This window comes from Triticum aestivum, chromosome 2B, assembly GCF_018294505.1.
Source record: "Triticum aestivum cultivar Chinese Spring chromosome 2B, IWGSC CS RefSeq v2.1, whole genome shotgun sequence".
NCBI lineage: Eukaryota > Viridiplantae > Streptophyta > Magnoliopsida > Poales > Poaceae > Triticum > Triticum aestivum.
Window position 1 is genome coordinate 304,545,978 of NC_057798.1, and position 22,033 is coordinate 304,568,010.

At 44.7% G+C, this 22,033-nt stretch overlaps 1 pseudogene; it reads right to left on the bottom strand.

Moving 5' to 3' along the window:
* Nucleotides 1–283: 283 nt before the first annotated feature.
* Nucleotides 284–1,503, bottom strand: LOC123041208 (glucan endo-1,3-beta-glucosidase 8-like; annotated as a pseudogene).
* Between the last annotated feature and the right edge of the window lie 20,530 nt (nt 1,504–22,033).

Consider the following 22,033-nt stretch of genomic DNA (forward strand, 5'->3'; position numbering starts at 1 on the left):
CAGGGTGGCCTCATTATGTGTAGCTGTGTCGTTGTTCTTGCGGCCGTATCGCTGCCTGTAGGGGTACTACCATCGCGTGGTGCTGCAACATTGTATCTATAATTCCCGCATTTTGTTTTTTTGTCTTTCCACTTCATGAATTCGACTTGCGTCATTCTGTCTTCCCTTTTAGTAGTATTGTAATGTATGTGTATAGTTGGCTCTTTACTTTTTGTTGTTGTTTGTTTTTTCATCTATTTCTATGCTCTTTTATCTTAATCACCACTTAAAGAGTATTTAACAAAAAACTACCACATTTTATGAAAATGTTCCTACAAACTACCACTTTATAAATTTATGCCGAAAACTATCATTTTCTCACTATTCCTTGACTAAAAAGTACCAAGTCTGAAAAAAGCCCGATTCAACTCTTTTAAACGTGTTTCTGACTAGTTGGGCCCACATGTCAGTGTCTATCTTCTTGCTCCTCCTATATCTCTCTTAGGCATTTCAACAAACACCTCGTCTTCGTGCCCCATGGCGGGAAGCTCGCCGGCGTGGTAGTTGTTGGTGAGGCCCAGCACGGCGAGCCCGGGCGCCCTGAGGAGCGCGGCGGGGAGCCAGCCCGCGAGCGCATTGTCGGAGAGGTTGAGCTCCTGGAAGTGGAGGGGTCGGTCTCCTGGACGAGGACGAGGACGGTCTGCGTGGGCACGGCGAGCGCCTGGAAGTCGCAGGCCTCGTCCTTCTGGTTCTGCACCTGGAAGTACATGTTGAAGGCGTAGGAGGCGTTGCCATTGACGTCCATGCCGTAGCAGGTGGAGCCGAGGCCGAGCGCGGTGCAGTCGGCAAAGGTGCAGGCGTAGTTCACGTTCTCGACCAGCTTGCTCTTGTCCTCGGTGTTGGGGTTGTACACATACCATGTCCTGGGCAGGTACTGCACGCCCTTGGCCAGCACCAGCATGGTGTTCTGCCCGTTCCCGGTGAGGTCCATGGGGAACTTGGGCTGGCCGTCGAAGCGGAGCACGCCCCAGTGCCGCTCGAACGCGCCCGGCGCCACGCTCTTGACGTTCTCGTCCAGGAGACCGAACAGGTACACCTCCATGTACTGGTTGGGCCGGAGCGGCGTGCCAGTGTTGGCCGCCAGCCGCGGGAGCAGGCCGTCGTAGAAGCGCTTGGCGAGGGCGTTGGTGGCGTGCTTGTCGCCGTCGGTTGGCAGCTGACCTCGCCGATGACGATGGGCAGGTCGCCGTGGCCGACGGCGGCGAGCGCGGACACCAGCGTGTCGAACATGTTGGTGTACGTGCGTTCGCCGTCCTGCAACGGCTTGGCGAGGCCGTCGAAGAAGGCGAAATCGACGGGGAAGTCGTCACTGAGGTAGAGGCTGAGGTAGGGGTGGATGTTGATGGTGAAGGGGGCGCTGTTGTTGGCCGGGAACTGCACCATCTGCGTCATGAGCGGGGCGACGTCCGTCCGGAAGCTCGAGCCCGGGCGCGGGCTACAAGGAGCAGCAGGGAGCAGCCGACTTCCAGGCGCTCGCCGTGCCCACGCAGACCGTCCTCGTCCTCGTCCAGTAGACGGGCCCATCCACTTCTAGGAGCTCAATATCTCCGACAACGTGCTCGCGGGATGGCTCCCCGCCGCGCTCCTCGGGGAGCCCGAGCTCGCCGTGCTGGGCCTCGCCAACAACTACCTCGTCGGCGAGCTCCCCGCCGTGGGGCACGAAGTTGAGGTGTTTGTTGAAATGCCTAAGAGAGATACATGAGGAGCAAGAAGATAGACACTGACGTGTGGGCCCAACTAGTCATAAACGCGTTTAAAAGAGCCAAATCGGGCTTTTTTCAGACTAGGTAGTTTTTAGTCAAGGATTAGTGAGGAAATGGTAGTTTTAGGCGCAAATTTGTAAAGTGGTAGTTTGTAGGCACGGTTCCATGAATTGTGGCAGTTTTTTGTCAAATACTCCCACTTAAAGCATCATAACTATATTGCATTGGCTCTTTACTTATTGTACATGTTAGACGGTGTGGTTGCTCATTGCACTTTTACTACTTACAGAAAATCTTGTGTTTTGTTGTTGACTCAAGGTATATTATATCTTGAGACCGTCGAACTTTTTAAGTACTTGTGGGTGTCACGGCCGACGGCGTTCAACGGTGTGGCATGCGGTGCCTGGCCGCCGCTAGCCACCCTGTCGCATGATCGATGAAGACAGGGACCGCCGGGGCGCACAGAGCTGCAACAAAACCCCCGTGGCCGCCGATGAGAGCATGCACGGGGAGCACACGTCCAACTTGGCGGCTGGTGTCTGTTGTTACCTCGAGGAGTCTGCGATGAGCTTAGCCAATCTATCTCGACAGAGCTACTTTCAGATCTGCTTCTCGGCCATGGCGTAGTGGGACGAGGCGAAAAAAAACCCGTCAAAATATCTGCAAGACTTCTTGGGTGTCATAACCAGCCGGCGCCATTCGACGATTGCAAGCCGATCCCCAAGTTGCTAGTGGTCAACGATGCTCCAATCTGTTGAGATAGCTCACCAAAAGGGATGAAGATGAGGTGCGTGCTACAGGCGACGAGATTGATGTAGCTGGTATGGTGATAGAGGTTCATTCTGGTAAGGGTGGTCGCATATCAGGTCTGGGAGATGGGACACCGTTTATATTTGAAAGTCGGGTCGTCTCAAAGAAGAAGAAAAACTACTCGGTCCGGTTTATATATGATCTTATTAAATCCTATATTGAAATGCATAGCGGTGTGGGTGTGGTATCTCTTGACGCCTTTTATAAACATAACTAAACAAATTTGTGGTAAGACGAAGACAAATCACAAAGTTTGCGGGAAATGTCTAGGTACCGAGTGTGCGAGGTATCGAGTAATAAAAAGCCGTGATGAGCAGAAGGAATGACATTCTGCTCGATACCTCTATGCATGCTGCACCCGTCATATCATATGGCCACGCTACGGAGCCAGAAAGAAGTTATCATAGCTAGCGAAAAAAAGTGCTCGTGTGGGTTTTGTTTGTGATGCTTCACATATGTGGGTCGGAAAAGGAAAATCCAGAGAATTATACCCCAACTCAAAATGAAAAATAATACCGGCACTGAATAAATATAAACCAGGAGGAAAAAATATTTTGAGAATGGGGGAAATCATAAATGTCGTAGTCAATTGGTATATGGAGAATAATAATACATGTGCCATCGTTTTTGCTTATTATAGATAAAAATTGTACTGTTCGGAGTTGGAATGGTAAAAAACACATAAGAAAAATGAAAAAAACGCTTGGTACATTTTGCGGTAGTGTGAAACGCCAAAGTACATGAGAGTTGACCATCATTTGTTGAGCCTGACAGGTACTCATCGTATGCTGGACAGGTACTCACGCAGTGCCCAGCTTGGCCATAGTGCTTGCATTTCCTGGTAGCGGACGGTAGTTTCTGATTTGCTGGCTTTCTGGTGCTTTGGTCTGAACTACATTTGCTATTTTTTGGCGATGACTTGAGTTTCCATTTTGAAGTACACTCTCAAGCTAATCCCTAGAGCTAACTTTCCTTGCTATGTATATTAACCTGAAGCTGAGGTTGCATCATACATCTAGCCCAATTTTTCAGATCATGGTGATTTGAAGAAATGGTAGCCAACATCTTCCAAAAAATATGCATAGATGTTGGTATTAGGTTGGCCGAGCTGCTCCAAATGCCGAGAGATATGGGCTACATACACGTTTTGTGCTGTCAAGCAGATCTAACAAGGAACAGGCCGTTGTCTAAAAAAAAGAAACCGGCCAGGCAAGCAGTTAATTTGTAGGCGTCATCATGCACCTTCAATTAGGAAAACCCTCTAAGACACTTACAACAAATAAGCAATCCCTGTGTGTAATGTAATCACCATCAACCATTTTGACCACAACAAAAAATTACATGCACAACAAAAGAGGTCCAGAAATTTCTTCAATTAGGAAACACCAAGTAGAACATTTCAGAGAATGCATCAGTATTACACTTTAGCGCTGAAGAGAGTTAGATTCGGTCCAAACTAAATCAACCGGATCGTGAAAAATACAGCCGAGCAAAGTGATTGCTAGGTAATCTAAAAAAGCATTAAGATGCAGCAGGCCGTGGGAGTTGAGATTTTCCTTCTGTAGCTGATGCGGCTCCTGCTCATCTGGTCGCTGCTGCTTGTCGTCCTTCGTCAACTAAAACATCAAGGGAGAAACCAAGGGTTGTATAGATAAAAAAACCTCAGCTCAGGATGAGACCCATGAGCACCATCCACTTCCTCATGGTCCTCCACTCGTTGAGATTGCAGCCGCACCATGGCAGTCATGGGTCCGAGATCCATGGCGTCCTCCTCTTCCACCCCATGTTCCTCCTCCCGTCGTCCAGATGCACACGGGATGCACCTGCTTGGGCTTCTGGCTTGGATGGCTGAGCTGCGATGTCGTGCGGGCCGTAGAGGACGGCGGTGGTGCTGGGGAAGAGGGAGAGTAAAAATAAATGATGAATGTAGATGAGAAGAGTGAGCAGTGGTTGTGGTGCTCGGGTGATGGTGTATGTGAGAAGATAGGAAGGGGGTGAGTATTAAGGAACTCTCTTTGACCGTTTGACGTGGCTGTAGCTTTGACCAAAATACGGGCTTCAGATGAGGTGGAGAGAAGAGAGTGGGAGAGAGGAAAGAGAGGGCCGTGCTAGACCTAGACAAGCAAGAAAGAAAGTGCGGCAAGGGGCATTGTCTCGTTTTTGACTGTGTCCGTTGCTCATGCGTGAGTCCAGACGAGAGAAAAAAGGCATGCAGCAGATGCCCAAAACCTTTTGACCGGCTCCGAACGTGGCTGCAATCACATGCCCGTGACTGCCAAACCAGCAGACTACTACTGCGCACTACTAGAGTAGACGCAGGCCGAATGGTCCACCTTCGGCTATAAGAGGAATTATCCATCGACCATCTAAAAGCTGGAAAATGCAAAGAGGGAAAGATGAGGGTGCAGATCCCAACACAGATGAGCGTCTATGATTGCAACCCCTCTAGAGAAGCTTCATAAGTTTGCTTTTCCCTCTATATATATTATATATATATAGAGAGAGAGTAGCACTATTCTGATCCCAGGATCAGAATAGCTATTCGGATCACGTCGCGCCATATAAGGAGCCGCGGAGCTGTTCCAGAATCTGAAAAGACAAACCCACTAGAACTTCCCGTAAAAAAACAATCTCTCGGCTCCCACGTTATCCACTCCCCCACATCCACCCACGAACCCCCCGACAAACCCCCCGCCACCGGCGCCGGCCTGCCTCGGCCCCGGTGCGCCTTCTGCTGCCTCCCTCCACCTGCTTCGATAACGGCACCGGCCACCGCTACCTTCTTCCACCACGGCGCCGGCCACCCCCTCCTTTTCCACCATGGCGCCGGCCACCCCCTCCTTCCACCACGGCGCCGTCCACCCCCTCCTTCTTCCACCATGGCGCCGGCATCCCCCTCCTTCCATCGCGCCGCCAGGCCCTCTGCTCTTGAGCTTCACCGCGGGAAACTTCCCATGCCCCGCCGCCGATGGCCTCTAGCACCGCCACCTCTGCCACCGCGAGAAGGGTGACGAGGTCAGGAGGAATGCAGACGTCGTCAAGACGGCTGGAATTGGTGCGGCTTGATTTGGCCCACTCCAGCGGCTCCTCTCCTTTGTCGCTTTTGCCAGCCAAGCGAAGGTAGACATGGGTGTGTGGGTGTATGCGATGTGCTGGCCTGCTGGGTGTGTGCCTGCTCACTATGAAGTTCGTCCTGGCCATCATCTTCAGTTCGAGCGTGTGCACCCTATTCTTGTTCATCTTCAAAAGCAGAAACATTCTTTATTTGTACTGATTGGAAATTTCGAGCTGGTCTGATGAGTGATTGATGATTAGGATGCAGTGCAGCTCCTAGGACATTCCCTCTGCCATATGTTCGCCATCCTCGCGCGTGCCTGCTCGGGCATCTCTCGTCGACCTTCCACGGCTCATGTCGTTGACCTTCCATGGCTCATGTCGTTGACCTTCCCAGGTGTCTCTCATTGTTGCCGCACATGATGCTTCGTGGTTTGCTCCTTCTGTTTACCTGGCACCTTCCCCCGTTCGTGAGGCTATGGCATCGAGCTGCTGCTGGCTTTGCTTGTTGTCATTTGGGCTGTTGGTAGAGGCGAGCACCAAAGGATCAAGCAGCAGCCAGAAAACTGTTTTGTTCCGTGAATTTCATAGTATAGTGAAAAGGAAAGAAAAGTCAAAGAGAGAGAGAGAGTGTGTGAGAGAGAGGATGGGAGCGCATAGCAACAGTGAGATGATAAGATTGGAATGTGCGGCCAAGAAGGCACCACATTGTCAATTGAGAACTGGCTACTAGTTTTTCCAACTATGTAACGCCCCGAGACCGACGCTTCAGAAGCCTTCCAGTTATTTCGTTGCAGCTGTGTGTTTTATTTGTTTGTTGCATTCATCATCGCATCATTCGCATTGCATTGGCACTCTGTTGCCGTCATTGTTTTCAAACTTGCATCCGCTCGTAGTTGCCGCGTCCCCCTTTCTTTCGTTGACCGTTTCGAGACCAATCGTGTTTTCGTTTCCCTCTTGTCCAATCACCTAACCTCTCTTGCCAGCTTGCAGCCCCCTCGCGCGCGTGTCCGGAACTTCCACCAACCCGAACCGCACGGTCATGACCGTTGGATTCGAATCATCCCCTAACATCTATAAAACATCTCCGTTTTCTTATTTGGGCTACCTAACCTATTTATTCTCGACCGCCCGATTGCGATCGGACGGACTAAACCCACTCTCTTTATCCTATATATAGACCACCTACCAACCTAACCCTAGAATTTAGGAGCCTTGTCCCATCCACCAAATCCCCTTACCCGCCGCCGCCAGTTCTCTTCCACCTCGGGATCCCTCCCGATCCATCTCCACCCAATCAGCTCACAGCGGCCACCACTCCTCTCGTTCACCATCCGTCCTTCCCGTAGCTCCCCGCAACCACCTCCCTCAAGCCTGAGGCCATGCCTCCTCTGCTCGATCTCCCCTGCCTAGCCCTGCCTCGTCCCCCTTGTTGCGAGCCAGGGAGAGGAGCTCCCTGCCGTCTCCCACCTCGTGTCGTCCCCGTCGTCTACCACCACCAGCAGCAGCTAAGCTACGTCGCCCCCCTTCCCTTCTTGCCGCACCTCCTCTCTCTCTCCCCCTCCTGACCTCATTTTCCCTCTCGTGGTTCAACAGCAGCAGGAGTCCTGCCATGGCTGTCCGAAACCGCCGCTGCATCGCGCTGCCATTGGGGCCTCGTCTCCACCACCAGACCTGGCCGGCCTTCGTCGCCCTTGCCCGTTCCCGGCCGGATCACACCGCATGGCCCCGTCCCCGGCCACCGGTGCCCTCGCCGGAGACCACCTGCGTCGCCCGCCAAGTCCTGCAGGAGCGCCATGGCCGCCTCGTCCCGGGGCAAGCTTGTCAGCGTCCTTCGTCGTCCTGCGTCTAGCACCGCCCGGATCCGTCCGCCTTCGCACCTCCCCCGTCTTGGATCCGTGCCTCCGCCCGCCGCCATCTCCTTCCGCAGCCCCGTGCCCAAGTCCCATCGCACCGCGCCTGTCCAGCCTCTGGTTCGAGCAGAGGAGGAAGATGCCTCATTCAGCGCCCGTTGACCGCACGGGCATCGTCAGCGCCTCCCTGCCTCGCGCGCCCCGCCAAGGCCCAGCTCCTCTTCGCCAGATCCACCGGCCTGCCAAGCCTCTCTACAAACGGGCCGAAGCCCAGCTAGGTGAGCAGCCCAGCCGCCCAGTGCACTATTTAGATGCGGCCCGTGTCATGCTTTTTCCCTGCCTGCGATCTTATCAATTTTCCAGAGACTGCATATTTACAGATTACCCCTCCATGTTCATGCATTAATAACTCTTGAACCGTGGATCGGATTAAAATAATTTATATATGAAAAGTGCTTAGAATTTACTCTAGTTTCATAATATCCCACTTTCAGCCATGTTAAATATGTTTAACCTTGCTGTTTATTTAATTTTGCTCAAATGTCATGCTAAAATGCTTTATTTCATAACTAAATAACCGTAGCTCGGTTTTAAATAAACTTTATATGTAAATGGGGTGGAAAAATGCCTAATTTAACATGTTGCACTTCATTTTCCTGTTTAACAACATTAAAATTGTGTTTAGGACAGAACAATACCAAATCTAAAATATGCATATGGGGATTTTCCGGAATTGTTGTTTGTTCTTTCCGGACTCATTTAAAATTGCCTAGATAGGTAGTTTTGTTATACTTCACCTCCTGCCATGTTAATAAACATTTAATATTGTTGGGTACATAAAAAAGAGTGAACTAAATTAATGAATGTGGTGTTTCGTCAATATGCAACTCGTTGCATATTGAGCTCCACTTAATTTGTAGTATTGTTTGTGCACTTTGCCATGCCATGCCTCATTAAACCGGACATGCATCATACTTGTTTGTGCATCATGCCATGTTTATGCTTGTGCATTTATCATGTTGTTTGTTTCTTTTCGGTTTTGCTTCTTAGTTCCGATAATTTTGCGATTGATGATTCGTTCGACTACTCCCATTCGTCTTCATCATGGACTCGTTCTTCTTCCTTGCGGGATTTCAGGCAAGATGACCGCTACCCTGGATCTCACTACTATCATTGCTATGCTAGTTGCTTCGTTCTATCGCTATGCTGCGCTACCTATCACCTGTTTATCAAGCCATCCCAAATTGCCATGAACCTCTAACCTTTGACACCCTTCCTAGCAAACCGTTGCTTGGCTATGTTACCGCTTTTGCTCAGCCCCTCTTATAGCGTTGTTAGTTGCAGGTGAAGTTGAAGATTGCTCCATGGTGGACAGATTTATGTCGGGATATCACAATATCTCTTATATTATTAATGCATCTATATACTTGGTAAAGGGTGGAAGACTCGTCCTTATGCCTGGTGTTTTGTTCCACTCTTGTCGCCCTTGTTTCCTTCATACCGGTGTTATGTTCCCGGATTTTGCGTTCCTTACGCGGTTGTGTGATTTATGGGACCCCCTTGACAGTTCGCTTTGAATAAAACTCCTCCAGCAAGGCCCAACCTTGGTTTTACCATTTGCCTCACCACCACCTATACCCTTCCCTTGGGTCGGCCAACCCGAGGGTCATCTTTATTTTAGCCCCCCCCCCCGGGCCAATGCTTGTCTAAGTGTTGGTCCGAACTGAGCTGCCTGCGGGGCCACCTTGGGACAACTTGAGGGTTGGTTTTACTCGTAGCTAGTCTCATCCGGTGTTGCCCTGAGAACGAGATATGTGTAGCTCCTATCGGGATTTGTCGGCGCATCGGGCGGCTTTGCTGGTCTTATTTTACCATTGTCGAAATGTCTTGTAAACCGGGATTCCGAGTCTGATCGGGTCTTCTTGGGAGAAGGTATATCCTTCGTTGATCGCGAGAGCTTATCATGGGCTAAGTTGGGACACCCCTGCAGGGTATAAACTTTCGAAAGCCATGCCCGCGATTATGGGCAGATGGGAATTTGTTAATGTCCGGTTGTAGATAACTTGACACCAGATCCGAACTAAAACACATCAACCGCGTGTGTAGCCGTGATGGTCTCTTTTCGGCGGAGTCCGGGAAGTGAACACGGTTTTGGGTTATGTTTGACGTAAGTAGGAGTTCAGGATCACTTCTTGATCATTGCTAGCTTCACGACCGTTCTGCTTGCTCTCTTCTCGCTCTTGTTTGCGTATGTTAGCCACCATATATGCTTAGATGCTGCTGCAACCTCACCACTTTACCCCTTCCTTTCCCATTAAGCTTTGCTAGTCTTGATACCCATGGTAATGGGATTGCTGAGTCCTCGTGGCTCACAGATTACTACAACAACAGTTGCAGGTACAGGTTATGCGATGATCATGACGCGAGAGTGATGTTTGCTTGTTTTGGAGTTCTTCTTCTTCTTCTTCGATCAGGGGATAGGTTCCAGGCCGGCAGCCTGGGCTAGCAGGGTGGATGTCGTTTGAGCTTCTGTTTTTGTTTTCATCCGTAGTCGGATGTTGCTCTTATGTATGATATATTGTTGTATTCATGTGTCTTTTGATGTTTTGTATGTATCCCCATCTATTATGTAATGTTGATGTAATGATATCCATCTTGTAAAAGCGTCTTCAAGATGCGCTTCTATCCTTGGTGGGACCTTCAAGTTCCTTTAGGATAGGGTCGCATCTTGGGCGTGACAAGTTGGTATCAGAGCCTCGACCGACCATAGGAGCCCCCTTGATTGTTGGTCGTTGTTGAGTCTAGAAAAAAACTATTTTGAGTCTTAGGATTATATATATTGGAGAGTAGGATTCTTTTTACTCCTCAGCCCCCTTCGTCGCTCTGGTGAGGACTCTCGACGTAGATGTTTTGTCTTTCCTCTCCTCAATTTTTCACAATTTTTTTTAGGATCACGCGGGTATCTTGGAATCGTTCCGATGGTTTTGTGACGAGAACATTGTTCTTGGTGCCTCTTGTCTTTTATGTGGCAGTGACCCGGGGAGTTGAGCTCTGAGGTGTTGTCGTCACAATTTTATCGTTGCAGTTCTGGAATACCTGAGTTTTGTCGACATCGAAAATCTCTTTTATGCAGTTGTTGGTGAGATAACCTCGACGCCACCCAGTACTGGGGAGTTCGGGAGTATTGCCATAACTCGTATAACGGATGCTTTTCGAAGGTTGAGGTACACGATTTCCGGAGTTTTCTTGGTTATGTGTTGACGGATAGATACAACTGGATGTAGGGATTGTTAGTTTGGGTGAGATATATTGCTTCCCCTGTATCCCCAACACCAGATTGCATAACCAGAAAGTTTCGGGAGTTTATAGGTGGGAATTCAAGTAGCTCCTAGAATATCTTTCCGACAGATGCATGATATGGGATTGGGTAAATCTCTATCATATGTATTTGTTCTGGCTTATTCTGCAAGCCAAATCCTTTGTTTTGTTTTATTTGTGGTATTCGAGTTGCTTCGAAGTCAAGTGTTGATTCCATACCTTTCAAGCGGTGTTCTCATATTTCTATGGGAGTACTAATCCTTTTGATCATCGAGATTGTCATGTCAATTCTTTCCAACCGGTGTGCTTCTCTTCAGGTGGATCCGATCATTTCAACATTCGCGAGATCAATTCTAAGTTTTCTCAACGGTATCGGTTTCATCCGCCCCAAGTTGTCTTTGTTTTCCCGCCCTCCCACCCTTTTCTTCAAGGACTCAGATTTCTTAATCGGGTATCCATTTTATTGATGGGAAGACTCTCCATTCTTTTCCATCAATGATCTTATCCGGTGATTCTTAGGAAGATACTAACGGAGCTTCAAGTCTATTATTCTTTGTCTCTTTTCTTCTCCGGTGGATTTAATTCAAGCTTTCGGTGTTGATCATATCCCTTTCCTCATTTCAAATGTTTTTCCACGTCGGTGCACCTCTTAATTGTTCACCTCTCACAGTTCATAATCCGGAGTGCTCAAGATATCTTAGAAGAATCATGTTTCCATTCTTAATCTGTTCGAGTTAGTTCGAGGTTTTTCTATCATTCAAGATATTTAATTCTACCGGTGCAATCTCTATTTCAAGCAATCCTTCAATGATGTTTCTTTCGAGTGGGCCCTAACCCACAGGTCTTTTTCCAGGATCTTACCTGACTCTTCTAATTATTCCGGAGCCATTCCTAATTCTTTTCGAGTTTGACGTAAAAATGAATTCTCATCAGTCATATGCCTTCTCCAAGGTCGTTTTCAAATTCTTTTCATCTTTAGCTCAACCTTTCCTCTTTTAATTCTCCCGGAGTATCTCAACAATTCATGGTGGTTCTCATATTCATTCTCAACATTTGAAGACCGAAGAAGGATTTCTCTTGAATCTTGCTCCATTCTCTTCAATATTCATGGTTCTAGCATCATGCTATCCTCATAATTGTTTTGTTTGTGACAATTCTTTTCTTACCATCCGAAGCATTTCATGAGTTGTTTCCATTTCTTTCCTCCGAAGGCATCATGTCATAATTCTGCTTTCTCAGTGTGTAGCTATCGTTCTCCAAATCTTACCGGTGAATTGTTCAAATTCCCTCTAATCAGTTCATGATCTCTTCGTTCTCATGTATCTAAATCCCCTCAAGTATCTTCATTATTTCCGGTGAATTGTGCCTTCGCTATTTTCATTTTCAATTCTTACGGTGGTTCGTTCGAGATTCTTCTTGCTTTGTTATCATATCAATTCATTCGTTGTTTCCAAATCCCACCGGTGGTTCCATCAATACCTTCTCAAGTTTATGCTATATCTTTCTTAATCCTTTTTCAAGGGGAATAAGTAGTATGCCAAATCCGTTGCTTGTCATCAATTAAATTTGATGAAGGATAAGCATACAATAAATCTTATTCTTATTTCCTCGAGATGACTCAATTCTTTTTACGGAGATTATTCATGATGAATAAATTCTTGATTACAAGTGATTCATCTTTCTTTCCGGAGTTGGTCATCATATCACATTCTCGGTTCGAGAGGCTTCATCTTTCTTTTCGGAGTTCCAAGCTCTCTCAATTATCTCGTCGCGAAGCTCCATCTAAATCATTGCAAGGGTTCACCTTGTGTTTTCAACCTCTCTTTCTTTCTATCATCCTTTTATTACTGGAGTTCTTCATGGAGGCTCTACATGGTGGTTCGTCAAGGATTCCTTTCATTCTTCAATTTTTCTTCAAGATTTCTCTCGAAGTTATGACCCGCCAAGCTACACTCTAGAATAAACATGGTGCTCAACACATGTTGTTTCTAAGGAGTTCAAGTATTCTTCATCTTGCATTCCAAAGTGCAATTCTTTCTACCTTATATTTTGAGGTGGTGTTATGTCACTCTTGACAATTTCCTTCATGTTTCATGATTCATATGTTGTCAAGAATGAGGTATTTTAAATCCATCATTTTCTCTTCGTTCAAGAGATCTTTTCGACCAATCAACTTCTTCATTGGAGTTATCTTGTGTCAGATTTCACCTAAAGCCTTTCCTTAAGGGTTGTTGCTATTTGTGGTGATTATGCATGACCCAAGCGTGCTCTTTATCCTCTTGGTGGAAGAAGTTTTCATCTCTTTGGTGCTCTCAATCAAATCTATTGTTTCCGTTAGTGGCAGAATTTCACCTCATAATTTTGAGATGTTTCCATAAGCCCACTACAAGCTTATCTTTTCGTTGTTGGTTTTCCAACAACTCCGTTTTAACCTTCTTGGAAGGGTGCTTTCCAAGCTCATTTGTGGCAGAAGTTGGCATTTTCTTCTCCGTTCTTTTCTTCCCAATAATCTAGCTTCTATTCTTTCGTTCCGGAGGCATTGTGATGTTGCTCTCTTCACCCATCATCTTGTTTTGTCAAGATCATGTTATTTTCATGCGTATCCATTTAACCGGAGTGTTGTGCTCTCATTCAAGTTCTTTCATCTTATCAAGTTTTGCCCCCCTTCTCAACCGGAGTGATGTCTGAAATCTTTCTTACCCCTTGTGCCATTCTTTCAATAGTTCCGGAGGCAGTGTGTTGTTGATTTCATAATGTATCCTCTCATCTTGTCAAGTTCATGTTCAATTCCTTCCATTTACAATCGGAGTGATGTCAAAATTATGTCATTCTTATTCATTCTTATCTCGTTTCAACTAGAGTGGTTTCTATATCTATCTCATCACTAAACCTCTGGATTCTCGTCGTATCCCTTGTTCCTCTTTTCTAACGGGGTGTTTTCAACTTTGCTCATCTTCGTTGTTTTCTTTCTTTCATTTTGCTCACCTCTCAAGGTTCATGGATTTCACTCGTTTGTCGAAGAAGCAACTTCGTTTTACCTCTTCTCTTCCTCTTCCGTTTCTCTCCGGTGCCATCCTAGATCTCGGGACGAGATCCTCTTGTAGTGGTGGAGTCTTGTAACGCCCCGAGACCGATGCTTCATAAGCCTTCCAGTTATTTCGTTGCTGTTGTGTGTTTTATTTGTTTGTTGCATTCATCATCACATCATTCGCATTGCATTGGCACTCTGTTGCCGTCATTGTTTTCAAACTTGCATCCGCTCGTAGTTGCCGCGTCCCCCCATTTCTCTCGTTGACCGTTTCGAGACCAACCGTGTTTTCGTTTCCCTCTTGTCCAATCACCTAACCTCTCTTGCCAGCTTGCAGCCCCCTCGCGCGCGTGTGCGGAACTTCCCCGAACCTGAACCGCACGGTTATGACCGTTGGATTCGAATCATCCCCTAACATCTATAAAACATCTCCGTTTTCTTATTTGGGCTACCTGACCTATTTATTCTCGACCGCCCGATTGCGATCGGACGGACTAAACCCACTCTCTTCATCCTATATATAGACCACCTACCTACCTAACCCTAGAATTTAGGAGCCTTGTCCCATCCACCAAATCCCCTTACCCGCCGCCGCCAGTTCTCTTCCACCTCGGGATCCCTCCCGATCCATCTCCACCCAATCAGATCGCAGCGGCCACCACTCCTCTCGTTCACCATTCGTCCTTCCCGTAGCTCCCCACAGTCACCTCCCTCAAGCCCGAGGCCATGCCTCCTCTGCTCGATCTCCCCTGCCTAGCCCTGCCTCGTCCCCCTCGTCGCGAGCCAGGGAGAGGAGCTCCCTGCCGTCTCCCACCTCGTGTCGTCCCCGCCGTCTACCACCACCAGCAGCAGCTAAGCTACGTCGCCCCCCTTCCCTTCTTGCCGCACCTCCTCTCTCTCTCCCCCTCCTGACCTCGTTTTCCCTCTCGTGGTTCAACAACAGCAGGAGTCCTGCCATGGCTGTCCGAAACCGCCGTTGCATCGCGCTACCGTTGGGGCCTCATCTCCACCACCAGACCCGGTCGGCCTTCGTCGCCCTTGCCCGTTCCCGGCCGGATCACACCGCAGGGCCCCGTCCTCGGCCACCGGTGCCCTCGCCGGAGACCACCTGCATCGCCCGCCAAGTTCTGCAGGAGCACCATGGCCGCCTCGTCACGGGGCAAGCTCGTCAGCGTCCTTCGTTGTCCTACGTCTAGCATCGCCCGGATCCGTCAGCCTTCGCACCTCCCCCGCCTTGGATCCGTGCCTCCTCCGGCCGCCATCTCCTTCCGCAGCCCCGTGCCCAAGTCCCATCGCGATGCGCCTGTCCAGCCTCTGCTTTGAGCAGAGGAGGAAGATGCCTCGTTCAGCGCCCGTTGACCGCGCGAGCATCGTCAGCACCTCCCTGCCTCGCGCACCCCGCCAAGGCCCAGCTCCTCTTCGCCAGATCCACCGGCCTGCCAAGCCTCTCTACAAACGGGCCGAAGCCCAGCTAGGTGAGCAGCCCAGCCGCCCAGTGCACTATTTAGATGCGGCCCGTGTCATGTTTTTTTTCCTGCCTGCGATCTTATCAATTTTCCAGAGACTGCATATTTACATATTACCCCTCCATGTTCATGCATTAATAACTCTTGAACCGTGCATCGGATTAAAATAATTTATATATGAAAAGTGCTTAGAATTTACTCTAGTTTCGTAATATCCCACTTTCATCCATGTTAAATATGTTTAAACTTGCTATTTATTTAATTTTGCTCAAATGTCATGCTAAAATGCTTTATTTCATAACTAAATAACCGAAGCTCGGTTTTAAATAAACTTTATATGTAAATGGGGTGGAAAATGCCTAGTTTAACATGCTGCACTTCATTTTCCTGTTTAACAACATTAAAATTGTGTTTAGGACAGAACAGTACCAAATCTAAAATATGCATATGGGGATTTTCCGGAATTGTTGTTTGTTCTTTCCGGCCTCTTTTAAAATTGCCTAGATAGGTAGTTTTGTTATACTTCACCTCTTGCCATGTTAATCAACATTTAATATTGTTGGGTACATAAACAAGAGTGAACTAAATTAATGAATGTATACTTCACCTCTTGCCATGTTAATCAACATTTAATATTGTTGGGTACATAAACAAGAGTGAACTAAATTAATGAATGTGGTGTTTCGTCAATATGCAACTCGTTGCATATTGAGCTCCACTTAATTTGTAGTATTGTTTGTGCACGTTGCCATGCCATGCCTCATTAAACCGGACATCCATGATACTTGTTTGTGCATCATGCCATGTTTATGCTTGTGCATTTATCATGTTGTTTGTTTCTTTCAGGTGTTTCTTCTTAGTTCCGGTAATTTTGCGATTGTGATGATTCGTTCGACTACTCCCGTTCGTCTCCGTCATGGACTCGTTCCTCTTCCTTGCGGGATTTCAGGCAAGATGACCGCTACCCTGGATCTCACTACTATCATTGCTATGCTAGTTGCTTCGTTCTATCGCTATGTTGCGCTACCTATCACCTGTTTATCAAGCCATCCCAAATTGCCATGAACCTCTAACCTTTGACACCCTTCCTAGCAAACCGTTGCTTGGCTATGTTACCGCTTTTGCTCAGCCCCTCTTATAGCGTTGTTAGTTGCAGGTGAAGTTGAAGATTGCTCCATGGTGGACAGATTTATGTTGGGATATCACAATATCTCTTATATTATTAATGCATCTATATACTTGGTAAAGGGTGGAAGACTCGGCCTTATGCCTGGTGTTTTGTTCCACTCTTGCCGCCCTAGTTTCCGTCATACCGGTGTTATGTTCCCGGATTTTGCGTTCCTTACGCGGTTGGGTGATTTAGGGGACCCCCTTGACAGCTCGCTTTGAATAAAACTCCTCCAGCAAGGCCCAACCTTGGTTTTACCATTTGCCTCACCACCACCTATACCCTTCCCTTGGGTCGGCCAACCCGAGGGTCATCTTTATTTTAGCCCCCCCGGGCCAGTGCTTGTCTAAGTGTTGGTCCGAACTGAGCTGCCTGCGGGGCCACCTCGAGGCAACTTGAGGGTTGGTTTTACTCGTAGCTAGTCTCATTCGGTGTTGCCCTGAGAACAAGATATGTGCAGCTCCTATCGGGATTTGTCGGCGCATCGAGCGGCTTTGCTGGTCTTGTTTTACCATTGTCGAAATGTCTTGTAAACCGGGATTCTGAGTCTGATCGGGTCTTCCTGGGAGAAGGTATATCCTTCGTTGATCGCGAGAGGTTATCATGGGCTAAGTTGGGACACCCCTGCAGGGTATAAACTTTCGAAAGCCGTGCCCGTGGTTATGGGCAGATGGGAATTTGTTAACGTCCGGTTGTAGATAACTTGACACCAGATCCGAATTAAAATGCATCAACCACGTGTGTAGCCATGATGGTCTCTTTTTGGCGGAGTCCGGGAAGTGAACATGGTTTTGGGTTATGTTTGACGTAAGTAGGAGTTCAGGATCACTTCTTGATCATTGCTAGCTTCACGACCGTTCTGCTTGCTCTCTTCTCGCTCTTATTTGCGTATGTTAGCCACCATATATGCTTAGATGCTGCTGCAACCTCACCACTTTACCCCTTCCTTTCCCATTAAGCTTTGCTAGTCTTGATACCCATGGTAATGGGATTGTTGAGTCCTCGTGGCTCACAGATTACTACAACAACAGTTTCAGGTACAGGTTATGCGATGATCATGACGCGAGAGCGATGTTTGCTTGTTTTGGAGTTCTTCTTCTTCTTCTTCTTCGATCAGGGGATAGGTTCCAGGTCGGCAGCCTGGGCTAGCAGGGTGGATGTCGTTTGAGCTTCTATTTGTGTTTTCATCCGTAGTCGGATGTTGCTCTTATGTATGATATATTGTTGTATTCATGTGTCTTTTGATGTTTTGTATGTATCCCCATCTATTATGTAATGTTGATGTAATGATATCCACCTTGTAAAAGCGTCTTCAAGATGCGCTTCTATCCTTGGTGGGACCTTTGAGTTCCTTTAGGATAGGGTCGCATCTTGGGCATGACAAACTAGGTGTCTCTTTTTTAAGTTGTAAAACGTGTACACATCTAAAAGAATCGAGAAGTGCAATTTCTAAAGATGACGTGCTTTGACATGCAAACCAATGCAAAAACTATATAGGTTCACCCATCAAAACTTCATCAGTTCGTATGTAAAATAAATCTAAAAATAGGAGAATGTAAAAAATGAATAAAAAAATGTTTGTCGCAAGCAGCTAGATTCTGTCAAATGAGTACTCGTTCTGTATACTTGTGATAACACTAAAATACAAAAATAAAATATGAAATCCATCGGGGTGGATGGGTGGGTGAGGGTTCATGTTAGAAAAATAAAGTGTGCACTTGGACAATTTCCTACAAAAAAAGTGAACTATGGAAGCTCAAATTCAATAATATGGACAGTTCAAAAAATAATGAGAACACAAAAGGGATGCACATATTTTTCTATTAAAAAAATCCCACACATTTTCCCCCTTTCTTTTTTAAAAAATAACCAAAAATTTCAAATTAAAAATGGCCCAGTATTTGATGTTTGTAACCAAAACATAGTTTTCTCATTTCTAAAATAACTCTAGAAGGTCAAATTAAAATAACAGAGCAGTTCATTTTTTTTATAAATAATGGACTTCACCGTTTCAAAAAAACTAGAAGTCCAGATTTAAGTAATATAGTGGTTCGATGTTTATTACTAAAATTATTATTTTTGTTACCGAATAAATAAAATCAAGAAATTCAAATTTAAAAAATGGAAGTACTTCGATGTATACGGAAAACCCAAAATTCTTTCTTTTCTAAGAAAAATAAAAGTATGAAGTTCAATTTAAAAAGAATGGGTTGATGCTTATTTAAAAATCATATTTTCTTCTAAGAAGTTCAAATTAAAATAAGAGAGAAGTTCGAATGTTATAAAAACTCAGATTTTTTCTAGTTACTAAAGAATAAAATGAAGACGTTCAAGTTTTAATAAAAGGAACAACTAAAAAGGGTTAAAACGTATTTCCCATTTAAAATGATCAGCAAAAAGAGTATATAGCTCTTCCGGAATGTGCCATTTTGGGGATTCCTACTATTTCTTTAGTCGATACAAATTGTGACCCGGATCTCACGAATATATTGATTCCAGCCAACGATGACACTATGAATTCAATTCGGTTGATTCTTAACAAATTAGTATTTTCAATTTGTGAGGGTCGTTCTCTCTATATGAGAAATCATTGATTAAGAATATATAGTGAATTCTTGGGCAACTGCGTAAATTTATGGAATCACTTACTTTACTATATCTTTTTTTTGAATAGGATATTTATTGCATAGAAAAAAGAAGGGGAATATTGATATATATTAGGCAAGTATGATGGTTTTAATGATGATCCTGAAGTTCAAACTAAAAATACGAAGTGGTTCGATGTTTATTAAAAAATCTAGTATTTTTCTGTTTAAAAAAACTTAGATATCCTTTATTATTAAAGAATCAACCATGAAGTTCAAATTGAAAAAAAGAGTCAAATTTGATGTTTATTTAAAAATCAATAACAACTCTTTACTTCATAATAAAAAAATGTGAAGTTCAAATTAGAATAACATAGAAGATCAAAGTATATTAAAACCTAGGATTTACAAGTTAAAAAGACAAAAAAAACAACGTCATTTTGGGTATTTTTAAAGACAACTCATAAACAGCCATGAATTTTGGAAAACTCTCTACATGCCAAGGTTTCTCCCTATTCAAACTCTCTCAACAAAAAAATCATATGATCTATTTCGTTAAATGCTTTAAAATTTTGGTCTATATCGGCCAATAAAAATAAGTTTTAACATATCCAAGAAAGCTCTTAAATGACGTGCATTAGAAAAGCTGCTCAACCCATAAAGTAGTGTCGTTTTATGGCTTTGTAATGGTATATCTTTTGCTCAATGCTAATGAGTGTTTTAGGAGTTATGGGTAAAAAGCAGAGAGAAGTTCATAGTTAAAACAACCGGCGGTTCAACTAATACATGGAGTGTGTTTCATATAGGAGAAAAGAATAAAAAGGCAAAGTCTAAAAAGACTTTTGCTAGAAGTTCACGTGGTCGGTCCAGGAAGTTCAAAAATTCTTGTAAAGGAGGTTCACCGTGTATTTACTTGTGCAAAAACACACACAAAAATGTTGTTTTTTGTGTTTTAAAACAATTTTCTCAATTCATTACAAATTTCAAACGCAATGCTAAACACAAAAATATTCTTTCTATTCAACAAATTTCCAAGGGTATATCAGATTCTTATTCAAAAAAACAGTTAAAAACAAATTGATGTATGTTGTTCAAAAAACAGGTTTAATCATATTTAAAAAATAATGTCTTTTCAACATCTTTCTAAATGTTTATCATTTGTGGAACTCCGAGGAACAGGTGAGGAATTACAAATAAACAATACGTGGAGAAAGTTCAATATGAAAACAGCGAGCAGTTCAACTACTATACGGACTGCGTTTCAGATGAGAATAAAATCATGCAAAACTAAAAGCCTGAAAGGTTTGTTGCAAGAAGTTCAGGTTCTCCACCTTGCCAGGTTCAGAAATTATATTACGAGACTCCGACCTTCAATTACATGTTTAAAAGAGAGGCAAAAACAACATCATGTTTGCCATTTTTAAAACTCCTCTCAAACTGAAACGATTTGTAACACATGTCTACATAAAAAAGTTGCTCCTATTCATAAGCTTTCCAACTATATATTATATGCTACATTCCGATGAATGGTTTAAAATTTTCATGTATACCGTTTAAAACACATTTTTATGTATTCAAAACATTCTTTTGAACCGTCGCGAGCATGAAAAGATGATTAACACGGGAAAGTTGTGTGTTTTCAACATCTTTTCATCATTCCATCATTTGCTCAATTCCGGTAAGTGGTTGGGGAGTTACGGGTGAAAACAACATGTGAAAAATAGAGTGAAGTTTAGAAAGAACTGCTCCAGAAGTTCAACCTCTTCACGAAGTGCATTTCGAAGACTTTTGTTTTTTTATGAAGGCAGAACGCATGATCTCGGAAGTTTAGATTGATAACTGCCAGAAGGTCACGTACTACACGGTGTGCAATTTGTATTAAAAAAGAATGAAAATGCAAATCCTAAAGTTTTGTTGATACAAGTTCAAGTGCTCGGCCTGAGAGAGTTCAAAAATTCTTGTGAGAGAGGTTGAATAAAAATACGTGACAGAAGTTCATGGCAAAAACAACGAGAAGTTCAAGCACTGCAAGGAATGCATTTGAGGTGAGAAATAAAAGTATAGAAAAATAAAAGCTTCAAAGATTTGTTGAAAGAAGTTCAAGTGCTCTGTCCGAGGAAGTTCAAAAATTCTTACGAGGGAGGTTCACCTTGTATTTCCATATTCAGTTTTTTCCGTATAAAAATCGAACACTATTCTTTACTCAAAAATATAAAAAGGTGAAGTTCAAATTGAAATAATAGAGAAGTTCGGAGTTTATTAAAACCTAGGATTTACCTCTTCAAAAAATAGAAAACACAACGCCATTTATTGCACTTTTAAAAACAACTCATAAATGAAAAAAATGGTTGCTAGAAGTTCATGTGCTCGGCGAGGAAAAGTTCAAAAACTTCTTGTAAGAGAGTTTCACCGTGTATTTAGTTGTGCAAACTACATAAAAAATATGTTTTTTGTGTGTTTTAAAATAATTCTCTCAAACCAGAGAGAAGTTCAAAAGTGATAACAACCGGAAGTTCATGTACTACATGGTGTGTATTTCATACAAGAAAAATACAAATAAAGTGAAACAGAGTGAAGTTCAAACAGACATGCCCCAGAAGTTCAACTACTTCATGTAGTGCGAAAAGCAGCATGTCAAAAATAGCACGTCGAAAACAGAGAGAAGTTCAAACAGACATGCCCGAGAAGTTCAACTACATCACGCAGTGCATTTCCATTCGCGATAAAGGCAGAAATCATGATCTTGTCATTTTCTAATTTACTTCAAAACGACAGGAATATCATTTGTGTAAGTTCAAGTCATCGGTCGGAGAAAGTTAAAAAAATTATTGTGAGAAGGGTTTGTACAAAAGGAAAATCGTTTGTGTAACACTAACGAATGGATGAGGAAAATTACAAACGAAAATACGTCACAGAAGTTCAACGTGAAAACAGCAGGAAGTTCAACTACTACACTGAATGAATTTCACATGAAAAACTTTTAAAACCGTCGCGAGTATGAAAAAACGA